The following is an 11534-nucleotide window of genomic DNA, read 5'->3' as shown; positions in this document are numbered from 1 at the left end:
TAGTAATTTTCAGTATCAATCAGGCAATTATTCATCGAACATTTTTACCTTTAATTTGGTGATAATGGCTTCGTTCGTTTTTACAAGGATACGAAGAGGTCAGTGGTCCCTCTTGGCTCGGCTAAAAGCAGTGGGAAATAATCTGAGAGAAAGGAAAAGGAAGAAGAGGGCCGACTGTCCCACTTTCTTGGCTGACAACAGCGGCGGTTCGGATGACAGCGGTGGCTTCCGTGTGAGAACAAGAGAGGAAGAAAAGAAAGAGAGAAAAATAAGGGAGACTGTGTTCGGCCCTTCTCCCGACTTCGAGTGACGACGACCACCGAATAGAGGAAAGGGACAAGGGAAATCAAGAAGGGGAAGAGGGAGGGCTGCCGGGGGTTAACTCCGGCTCTTGCGCGTGAAGGAGAAGCGGCGATGGCGACGACGCACGAGGGAGAGGAGCGATCAGGAGAGGAAAAAAGAAGGAGAATGGGAGGGCTGCCGGCAGGAGGACGAGCGGCCCGTGGAGAAAGGCAACCGTGTTGTGGGTGGTGTCGACGGCTTCCGTGTGGTGAATGGCGTCGGTCGGGGGAGAAGAACAAAATGAGGAAGAAGACTAGGGAGAGGTTCGAGGCTTTCCGCTTTCAGATAAGGGCTCGGAAAGAACGGCGTGAGAGAGAGAAAGAGTGAAGAGTTATAATTCTTGACAAAAGAGAAAGAGAGAGGAGTTATAATTCTTAACAAAAAGAGGAAGAGAGAGGTTCGAGGCTTTCCGTGAGTGCTCGGAAAGAACGCCGTGAGTGAGTGGGGGCGAGAAAGGGAGAGAGGGGGAGGGGAGAATTATAATTCTTAATAAAATTTTAATTCGTTTGTTGAATTGGATTATCAGATTAGAATTAAATTTTTGATAATTGCTTTTTTTCATTACTCTGACAGCGCACCTACTCTCCCTCTCTGCTTAAATGATTTTTTTTTATCATCCTTTCGGATGAATCTCTTGATTAACACATGATTTAGATTTTAATAAAATCAAAATAAATATTTCTTTTATATATTAGGCATTATTTAAAAATTAATAGTTATTCATGATTTACCTCTTCAATATTAGCCCTTGAACGAATTGTTAGAGATGAGTGTATTCATTTTTTACCACAATTAAATGACCTTTTTATCTCTTTTTAAAAAAAATAATAAATTATTTTATTTTTTCAATTTTATTTACTTCTTTAATCTTATTTTTTCAAATTTTATTTACTTCTTTAGTCTTAGTTTTTTTAATAAATTTTATTTATTAATTTTTTATCAATTTTTTAATTTTTTATCCATATTTTACTTTTAAATTTTTTTACAAATAATAATCTATAAAATCTACTATTAAAAAAATAAAATGTAAAATGCAACACCCAAATATTAACTAAATAATAGGATTATTGAGAAATAATCTTATTATAATTTTTAGAAATTTTCTGGAATTTAATCGGAGCTCGTACGACGTATTTAGAGGGGATGCACTTACGGGCTCGAGAAAAAACCTGTTTGGATTATCACTTAAATGGGAGTTAATTAATTTGATTAGCGTATAGTTGAATTAATCAAAATCTAAGTTATAAATACTAAACTTAATCTCTCATCCCCAAATTCCCGATTTCTTTTTCCCACAATCCCCCGCCGCACTCCCTCTTCCCCGAGCCCTCACCTTCTCGCGATCTCCTCACCAAAACCGTTGACTTCATCCTTCCCTTTCCCTCTCGCGAGTTCCCACACCCCAGCCGACGATCTCTCCCTCACGCGAGCACCACAGTCGGAGATCTCTCTCCCTCACATGAGCACCACAGTCGCTGGCCTCTCCTCCTCACGTGAGCACCACGGCCGCCAGCCTTTCTCCCTCGCATGAGCACCCCAGACGCTACCGGCCTCTCCTCCTCACGCCAGCACCAGAGACACCGCACCACCGCCAGTTGCAACGAGCCAGCGGCCAATGCGACGCCTCTTCATCACTTGCTCTAATATCGAGTCCCCTGGCGATTTCCTCCTTCGTCGATCACTAGGTTGCGTTGAGGTGGGTTCTAGTCGGAGAGGAAGTTGTGGACACCAAGATATGGTAAGACACTTCGTTTTGGATCCTAGGGTTGTAGTGATTTGGTGTTCAGATTCTAGTAAGAAGGGTTACACTAACTAGGGGTTGTTTTGTAATGAATTCACAGCAACACCAACCCTAGACCTTTGGCAGGAGTTACCTCTGGTTAGCAAGGATTCTCCAGCAGCCACTTCCTCGGTCGTGGGTCAACAAGGGAGACCTCATAGTAAGGGTAAGGTGTTGGATTTAATCTACGGTTAAGTAGATCCGAAGCTTATAGTTAATTAAGTTAATGATAGAATTTGAGTCCTAAATAGGAGTTCAAGCATATTATTGGATGCATGGGGTATAGCTTAATTATATGTGTTATTACATGATTCTGACTTACGACAAGGCACTTAATGGGTGGATAAGGTTAGATGTTTGATCCTGTCCGAGCGCTGAGTCGATAGACGCTGGGGACGTGGCACGCTCCGCTGTCTCCGACTGGTGGTGTAGCTCTCCGGCGAACCTGCAAAGAAGCCGAGCCGGGAGGGGTTTCCCGGCGACGGCCCTCCGACGCTCAAGTCAGGCAACGAGAGAAGCAGCGTGATGTGGCTACAGTAGAGATGTGCGCATACCTTTGTCGACGTTTGGGGGTCCTTATATAGGACCCCGGGGAAACGCGGGCATGCTTCCTGATGCATGCACGCTTCCCCAAACATACCTTAACGAGCTTGTGTCAGAAAAGTACCTCTGGCGCCATTCCGCAATCGTCCGAGCATATGCCGGATGTGACGGTGGAATCTTCCACTGTATGATCTTGTGTACGGTTCGGCCGCCAACTCTGCTGCTTGTCGGCGGCGGACATCTCGAGGATGATGTTATCCCCTGTCTCCTTTGTCCTCTTGCTCTCCCTGTCTGTTCCAGGGCCGAGCAGGTCGGCCACTCGGCAGGCATATAACTTCTGCCTCGGTCGTATGCTCGGATGAGACTGCTCCCGCCTGTGTTGCCTTGTGTACCGGCCGAACGGACATCCCGCTCGGGACTTGAGCCTTGTTACCTTGAGTATCGGAAACCCGACCCCCGGTCGGGTTGTCTTCCTTTGGTTCGGGAGATTCATGGCCGGTCGGTCTGCCCTGCGAGGTCAAAGGTCAGCCTGCTTCCTCCGGTCGGCCCGTCGGCCGATCTAAGGGTTGAATCTCTTGACCTTTGACATCTACGTGCCATTGATCTTCCGCCAATGAGGATCCCCCGTCCTTATCACCGGATCACATACCTCCCCTTCAAGTCTAGTCGAAGGAGGCGTTAAGTCCAACTGACTGGACTGCCGATCGGCCTGAATGACATCGCCCTGCCCCTCTGAAATGTTCCTCCCTCGGCCGCTCGGCCTACTCCGAGCGCTGGCTCTGCTACCGTGCCGACCATCATTGCTGACGCCCTTTTGATCTCCTCGGGATTTGTGCAAATCTTCTCCATTAAGACCAAGCACGCGCGCTGTGCGCCGTAATGACCCTCATTAAATGCGCCCCTATGACCCGGTGCCACGTGGGGCCTCCGTTGGCGTCACCGTACGGCTCGGCGATGTGTCCGATGGGACATCAGTGGTTTGAAATGAACGGCCCAATGGGGGCCTTGGTTCCTGTGACCTGCATCGGACGGTCAAGGCCGATCGGGCCTGACCTTATAAAGCCGTCATCTTCCTCCTCCGTTACACTTCTTCCTTCGCGTGTCCGCCGCCTTTCTTCAGTGCTTCAGTGTTCCGGCGACTCCGCTTCAGCGTTTTCCGACGATTCCCCGCCGTCTTCCTTCGATCCCCAGCCTCTTCGTAAGGTTCCTCCTCCTTTCCTCTCTGTTTTCCTCGTCCTTTTGTCGAGTTCTCGTCTTCTGGTCGCTGTCCTTTTCATTGTCTCCTTGCTGTGTCATTTTCTATTCTCTTGGCTTTTGTTTTTTGCCCGATCGGATAATGGCCAGTTCATCCCGACCCGTAGAACCCACTTTAGGTCCCTGGTATACTACCATGGAATCTCGCTTCGATCGGCGTGACGCCGAAGCCTTGCTTGACGGTTTTGACATTCCATCTGACTTTGAACTTATTCTACCCTCTCCAATCACTCGGCCTCACAAACCGCCGAGAGGAGCCGTTTGTTTTTTCCGCGACCAATTCATGGCCGGTCTGCGATTTCTTCTTCATCCCTTCTTCGCCGACATTTGCAACTTCTTTGGTCTTCCGCTCGCCCAATTAGTTCCCAATACTTTTCAACTTTTGTGTGGAGTGGTGGTACTGTTCAAGATACACCGCATCCCTCTCCGACCGGAGATTTTTTACTTTTTTTATTATCCCAAGCAGTCCGAGCTGGGCACCTATCTATTCCAGGCTCGGCCCGGCCTTGTCTTTTTTGATAAACTCCCCTCCTCCAATAAACACTAGAAGGAGTATTACTTTTATCTTCGTTTCCCCGAGCGGGCTCCTTTCCAAACCAAGTGGCAGGTCGGACCGCCTACTTCTCTCGAGCTGAAAAGATTTAAGACCCGACCGGACTATCTCGAGGCTGCGAACATACTGGCCGGTCTGAAGCTCGATATCAACAAGCTTCTGCCCGAAGGCGTGCTGTATATATTCAGCCTGAGTCCGAGCCGCACTCCACTTCCGAGCAGCTTTGGTAAGAATTTCCCTTGTCCATGTACTTTGAGTGCTAACTGATTTTCTTCTTTTTCCTTTACAGCAAATATCGTCATGGAGTCAGTGATGCAAAGGATTTTGAAGAGGAAAGCCGAGGCGCTCGAGGCGGTCACCGCCAAAGAGATGGAGCGACTGGGCATCACTCCGGTCGGCTCTCACGAGGGCGAGAGCGACACACACGCAGAAGAGTCAGCCGCCCAGGCCTCCCCTATGGAGGTGACAGGAGGTAACACTTCAAACAGGGAGTCAGCCATGCAAGAAGAAGGCTCCGGTCAGGAAGACGAGCAGCCACTCAAACAAAAGAGCCGCAAGACGGATACATCGTTGCGATCGGCTACTTCTGCTGTTCGCGTGTCCGAGCGGGCGGGGTCCGATTCTCGTGGGAAAACTCCAATGGTGGAGGCATTATCCTCCGATCGGACTCCGTCTCAACTAAACTTGCCCGCCAACCCTATTGAGGCTGTGCCGGTCAGCGCTCTTCCACCTGCCCCCAGCCGGGTCCAGCGCTCGGTTATTTTGTCCAAATTCTCCGCCCCGGCCTCTGCTCCTTCTGCATCTGCTCATACGTCTCCCGGTCGGAGCCGCACAATCAGGGCCACCTTGCATCTTCCCACCGAAGAACTTTTGCCCGAGTCTGATCGACTGACTGCGCCCGAGCATATGATCACCATGAAGGGGCCCCTCGCCGAGATGTGGGTCGATGCTCAGGCCTGAGTCGTTATGATTTCGCTCGGCAAACTGGCGAACAGCCATATGCAGCAGGCCACCGGGGTAAGTGTGTTTTCTTCCGAAGTCCTTTACGCCCTCTTTTCGATTGGCTATTAAAACTCTTGTTTATGTCAGCGATGGGTGGAGGAGATCGCTGTCGCCAATCGTCTGGCCATGGTGGACGAAGAGCTGAAGAAGCTAAAAAGTTCAGGCGGTCCGTCCTCCCAGAGCCCCTCATATGCCGAGCTGCAGAAAGAGCTTAAGAAGACCAAAGATTCATTGGAGGTGGAGCGAAAGAAGACGGCCGACCAGGCCCATACTCTGGCTGAACTTGAAAGATAGGTCAAGACACTTGACCGGAAAATAAGCCTAGCCACCGATCGGAAGAAAACGACCATCGCTGATCTGGAGAAGAAAAACGTCGAGGCGCGGGGCCTGGAACAACGAGTTAAGGAGTTGGTGGAGCAGCTGGACGGCGAGAAGGCGAGCCGCTTGGGTGAAGCGATCAAACATAAGGACAAACTGAAGAACTTGCAGGAGGCTCTTGAAGCTTCCCAAGCTGTCTTCAAGGAGTATCAAGAGGCCGAGCCAGGCCGGGTCGCAGCCCTGAAGCAACAGCACATCCGCTCGAACGAATTTTCTGAGAAGGTCTGCGAGCGGATGTATACCGCCTTTGAGTTGGCCATTACCGCCACAACGGACTATCTGAAGTCCAAGGGTCAGCTCCCCGACTCCACAACCATCCCGGCCGAAGACTATGTGGCGCTTCTTTCCTCCATCCCGAAGACCATCGGCCCTATGGGCCAAAATTGTAATGAAGTTATGCCGTATTTTTAGTAACTTACTCTTTTTTCTTTTTGTCAATGCTTGTGTCTTCCGATCGGCTAGCGAATTACTGTCGTTCGTGTCTCCCCCTTCTTTCTTCTTCGTTAATTGTTTCTCGTCCTGCCTTGCTTTCCTAAGGAATTTTTCATGAAGTATTCTACACAACCAGGGTGCTCGCCTGAACATCCCCCACTTCTTTAAATGGGATCCTGATAGATGTTCACGAAGTACTTTTGGTAACTTGGCCGATCGGGCAATCGACTCACAAGTCGACTTCTTTATTGTATTTTTTCGACCGGAGGGTTTATAGTCGCCGGTCCGACTCTAAGGTTTAACATCGCTGCTCGACGGTCTTCAAGCTGGGAGGTTTATAGTCGCTGGTCCGACTCTAGAGTTTAACGTCGCCGCTCGACGGTCTTCAAGCCGGGGGGTTTATAGTCGCCGGTTCGACTCTAGAGTTTAACGTCGCCGCTCGATGGTCTTCAAGCCGGGGGGTTTATAGTCACCGGTTTGACTCTAGAGTTTAACGTCGCCGCTCGACGGTCTTCAAGCCGGGGGGTTTATAGTCGCCGGTTCGACTCTAGAGTTTAACGTCGCCACTCGACGATCTTCAGGCCGGGGTTTATATAGTCGCCGGTTCGACTCTAGAGTTTTACGTCGCCGCTCGACGGTCTTCAGGCCGGGATTTTATAGTCGCCGGTTCGACTCTAGAGTTTAACGTCACCGCTCGACGGTCTTCAAGTCGGGGGGGTTTATAGTCGCCGGTTCGACTCTAGAGTTTAACGTCGCCGCTCGACGGTCTTCAGGTCGGGGTTTTTATAGTCGTCGGTTCGACTCTAAAGTTTTACGTCGCCACTCGACGGTCTTCAACATCGAGCCGATGGCTCGGATAATATACGCTCGGCCGATCGGCACGGGGTTTTCGATATCGAGCCGATGGCTCAGATAATATACGCCCGGCCGATCGGCACGGGGTCTTCGACATCAAGCCGGGGACTCGGATAAAGTACGCCCGGCCGATCGGCACGGGGTCTTCGACATCGAGCCGATGGCTCGGATAATATACTCCCGGTCGAATGGCACGGGGGTCTTCGACATCGAGTCGATGGATCGGATAATATATGCCCGGCCGATTGGCACGGGGTCTTCGACATCGAACCGGGGGCTCGGATAAAGTACGCCCGGCCGATCGGCACGGGGTCTTCGACATCGAGCCGATGGCTCGGATAATATACTCCCGGCCGAACGACGCGGGGTGTCCGTCATCGAGCCTTTGACTCGGATAATATACTCCCGGTCGAACGGCGCGGGGTCTTCGTCATCGAGCATTTGGCTCGGATAATATACCCCCGGCCAAACGGCGCGGGGTCTTCGTCACGCGATCTTGTAGCTACCCGCTCGGTGTGCAATGCTCATGCCTTTGTTTTGTTTTTATAGCTTCGATTCCTGCAACCAAATGATACATTCGTACGGAATATTCATGAAATACATTACATCGGCGCACCTTTCATCCGGCCTGATAGGGCTGGAGGTGGTTTGCACTCCAGGATCTCTCTAGCCGTCGTCCATTCTCATCTTTCAGGTAGTAGGCGCCCGATCGGAGCTTCTCGACGACTTTGAAGGGTCCTGCCCAGGGCGCCTCCAGCTTGCCTACATCCCCGACCGGCTTCACTTTCTTCCAAACTAAATCGGCCACCTGGAATGCTCGAGGAATCACGCGGCGGTTGTAGTCCAAACGGACGCTTTGGCTCGCTCCTCGTCGATCAAATCCAATTCCAGCTGCCTCCACTCGGAATTCGCCTCGTCGTAGTTCTGGATCCGGATGGACTCTACGCCGACTTCGACTGGGACGACCGCCTCGCCCCCATACACCAAATGGAATGGTGTTACTCCCGTTCCCTCCTTGGGGGTCGTGCGTAGGGCCCATAAGACTCCCGGCAGCTCGTCCACCCAGCTTCCTCCCATGTGGTCGAGCCGAACCCGAAGAATTCGGAGTATCTCCCGGTTGGCTACTTCGGCTTGACCATTACTTTGGGGATACGCCACCGACGTGAAATGTTACTCAATCCCATAGCCATTGCACCATTCTTCAAGCTGATTTCCGGCAAATTGTCGCCCGTTGTCCGACACGAGCCGACGCGGAATGTCGAACCGACAGATGATGTTTTGCCATATGAATTTCTTGACCATGTGCTCGGTTATCTTGGCCAACGGCTCAACCTCCACCCACTTGGAGAAGTAATCTACTGCCACCAATAGAAATTTCCGTTGTCCGGTCGCCATAGGGAAGGGTCCTACAATGTCCATGCCCCACTGGTCGAACGGTCAAGACACTGTGGACGCTTTCATTTCTTCCGTCGGCTTATGTGAGAAGCTGTGATACTTCTGACAGGAAAGACACGTTGCGACAATTCGGGCGGCGTCCTCGTGTAGCGTTGGCCAGAAGTATCCAGCCAGTAGGATCTTCCTAGCTAAAGACCGGCCGCCCGGATGACCTCTGCAAGATCCTTGGTGCACCTCTTGGAGAATGTACTCGGCGTCTTCCGAGCTGACACACTTCAGCAGAGGTCGGGAGAATGCCTTTTTGTAAAGTTGATCTCCGATGAGTGTGAACCGGCCGGCTCTTCTCCTCAGTAGCTGAGCTTCGTCCCAGCTACTGAGCGCAGAAACTCCATGATGGCTGTTCTCCAATCGCTCGGGAATGTGAGACCTTCCATTCGGTCTATGTGCGCTACCAAGGATACTTGCTCGATTGGTTGCTGGATGACGACCGGCGATATCGAGCTTACGAGCTTGGCTAATTCATCTGCCGCCTGATTTTCCGCTCGGGGTATCTTCTGGACCACCACCTCGGTGAAGCTAGTCTTGAGTTTTTCAAAGGCGCCCGCGTACAACTTGAGTCTTGCATTGTTTATCTCGAAGGCACACATGAGTTGTTAAGCGGCTAGTTGGGAATCTGAGTGAATCACCACCCGGCTGGTTCCAACATGTCGTGTGGCCTGCAATCCAGCTATGAGGGTTTCGTACTCTGCCTCATTATTTATTGCCCGATAGTCCAGCCGGACGGACAAATGCATCCGCTCTCCTTGAGGCGAAAGTAACAGGATCTCAATTCTACTTCCGAGCCGAGTGGACGATCCGTCCACATATACTTTCCATGTAGCTTCGGGCTCGGGCTTTTGTACCTCGGTTACGAAATCTGCCAAGGACTGTGCTTTGATCGCCGAGCGGGGTTGATATTGGATGTCAAATTCGCTTAACTCCGTCGTCCACTTGATGAGTCGTCCGGATGCTTAAGGGTACAGGAGTACTCTTGCTAGCGGGCTATTCGTCATCACGATAATGGTGTGCGCCAAAAAGTAAGGGCGCAACCTCTGAGCGGCAAGGACCAGGGCGAAAGCCAACTTCTCGAGACCGGTGTAGCGAGACTCAGCATCCTTTAAGATATGGCTAAAAAAGTACACTGGTTGTTCTTCTCCGCTCGGTCTTACTAGTGCTGAGCCCACAGTATGCTCAGTTGAAGATAAATAAATGCGGAGCGGCTCACCTACAACTGGTTTCGCCAATACGGGTAAGGAATTTAGATAAGTCTTCAATTCCTCGAATGCCCGATCGCACTCCTCGTCCCATTGAAATTTGGCGGCTTTACGGAGAATCTTGAAAAATGGCAAGCTCCGGTCGGCGGTCTTAGAGATAAACCTTGACAGCGCCGTTATCCGACCGGTGAGACGTTGTACCTCTCGGAGAATTCTAGGAGGCGGCATGTCCTGCAATGCCTTTATCTTACTGGGGTTCGCCTCTATGCCCCGCTCGGTCACAATATAACCCAGGAAGCACCCTCCTTTTGCTCCGAACAGACACTTCTGAGGGTTGAGTTTGACGCCATACCTTCTTAATGTTTGGAATGTCTCCTCCATGTCCGCGTAGAGATCGGCCGCCCGGAAGGACTTGATCAGTATGTCGTCCACGTACACTTCCAAGTTGCGTCTGATCTGCTCCCTGAAGACCTTGTTCATCAGACGCTGGTAGGTGGCTCCCACGTTCTTCAATCCGAATGACATTACATTGTAGCAGTAGGTGTCGTCCGCCGTGACGAAGCTGACCTTCTCCTGGTCTTCTCGGGCGAGCGGCACTTGGTGGTAGCCTTGGTATGCATCCAGCATGCATATCAGCTCGCACCCGGTCGTGGAGTCCTCCAGTTGATCTATCCGGAGCAAGGGGTAGAAGTCCTTCGGGCATGCCTTGTTCAAGTCCCGGAAGTCGATGCAGACTCTCCACTTGTTGCCTGGCTTGAAGACCAGAACCACATTGGCGAGTCAACTCGGGAATTGTACTTCCCTTAGTGGCCGACCTCTAGAAGCTTTTCGACCTCCGCCCAGATTATTACATTTTGCTCTGCGCTGAAGTCCCTCTTCCTTTGCTTCACCGGACGAGCGTCCGGCCGGACATGAAGTTCATGTTGCGCTACGCTCGGCGAGACCCCAGGCAGCTCATGGGTCAACCAGGCGAAGATGTCATAGTTTCGCCGCAAGCACTTGATCAACTTCTCTTTCTGCTTCTCCTCCAGATCGGATGCTATGAAGGTGGTGGCCTTCGGTCGGGAAGGGTCAATCTGCACCTCCTCCTTTTCTTCATAAACTAAAGAAGGTGGCTTTTCAGTAATAACATGTACCTCGACCCGCGACACTTTCCGAGCGGACTTGGCTTCGGTTCGGACCATCTCTACGTAGCATCTTCGAGCGGCCAGCTGGTCTCCCCGCACCTCCCCTACTTGATCCTCCACCGGGAATTTGATCTTCTGGCAGAAGGTAGAGACGACCGCTCAGAACTCGTTGAGAGCTGGTCGCCCCAGGATGACGTTATATGCAGAAGGAGCATCCACCACTATGAAGGTGGTGGTCCTTGTCCTTCTGAACGGCTCCTCGCCCAACAAGATAGCTAGTCGGACTTGGCCAACCGGCAAAACTTCGTTCCCCGTGAATCCATAGAGGGGGGTCGTCATTGGCAGTAGTTCAGCTCGGTCAATTTGCAGTTGGTCGAAATCCTTCTTGAATATTATGTTGACCGAGCTGCCTGTGTTAATGAAAATGCGGTGAATAGTATAATTGGCTATTACCGCTCGAATGATCAGGGCGTCATCGTGAGGGACTTCAACTTCTTGGAGGTCCCTGGGCCCGAAGCTAATCTCGGGTCCGCTCGCCCTTTCCTTGCTACAGCCAACCGCATGGATCGTCAACTGCCTTGCGTGTGCCTTTCTGGCTCTGTTGGAATCTCCGCCGGTCG

At 51.3% G+C, this 11534-nt stretch overlaps 1 protein-coding gene across 3 annotated transcripts in view; it reads right to left on the bottom strand.

The window, feature by feature from the left end:
• The window catches only part of LOC122056481 (putative nuclear RNA export factor SDE5), a 32437-nt gene extending 31644 nt beyond the window's left edge, over positions 1-793 (bottom strand). For all 3 annotated transcript variants that reach the window (XM_042618458.1, XM_042618457.1, XM_042618459.1), the window contains exon 1: positions 49-793. The gene's annotated coding sequence lies outside the window, so the exon portion shown is untranslated. The remainder of the gene's footprint in view (positions 1-48) is intronic.
• Between the last annotated feature and the right edge of the window lie 10741 nt (positions 794-11534).

This window comes from Zingiber officinale, chromosome 3B (assembly GCF_018446385.1).
Source record: "Zingiber officinale cultivar Zhangliang chromosome 3B, Zo_v1.1, whole genome shotgun sequence".
Taxonomy (NCBI): domain Eukaryota; kingdom Viridiplantae; phylum Streptophyta; class Magnoliopsida; order Zingiberales; family Zingiberaceae; genus Zingiber; species Zingiber officinale.
Note: the sequence above shows the minus strand (reverse complement) of the source record. Positions and strands in the feature narration are given on the sequence as shown.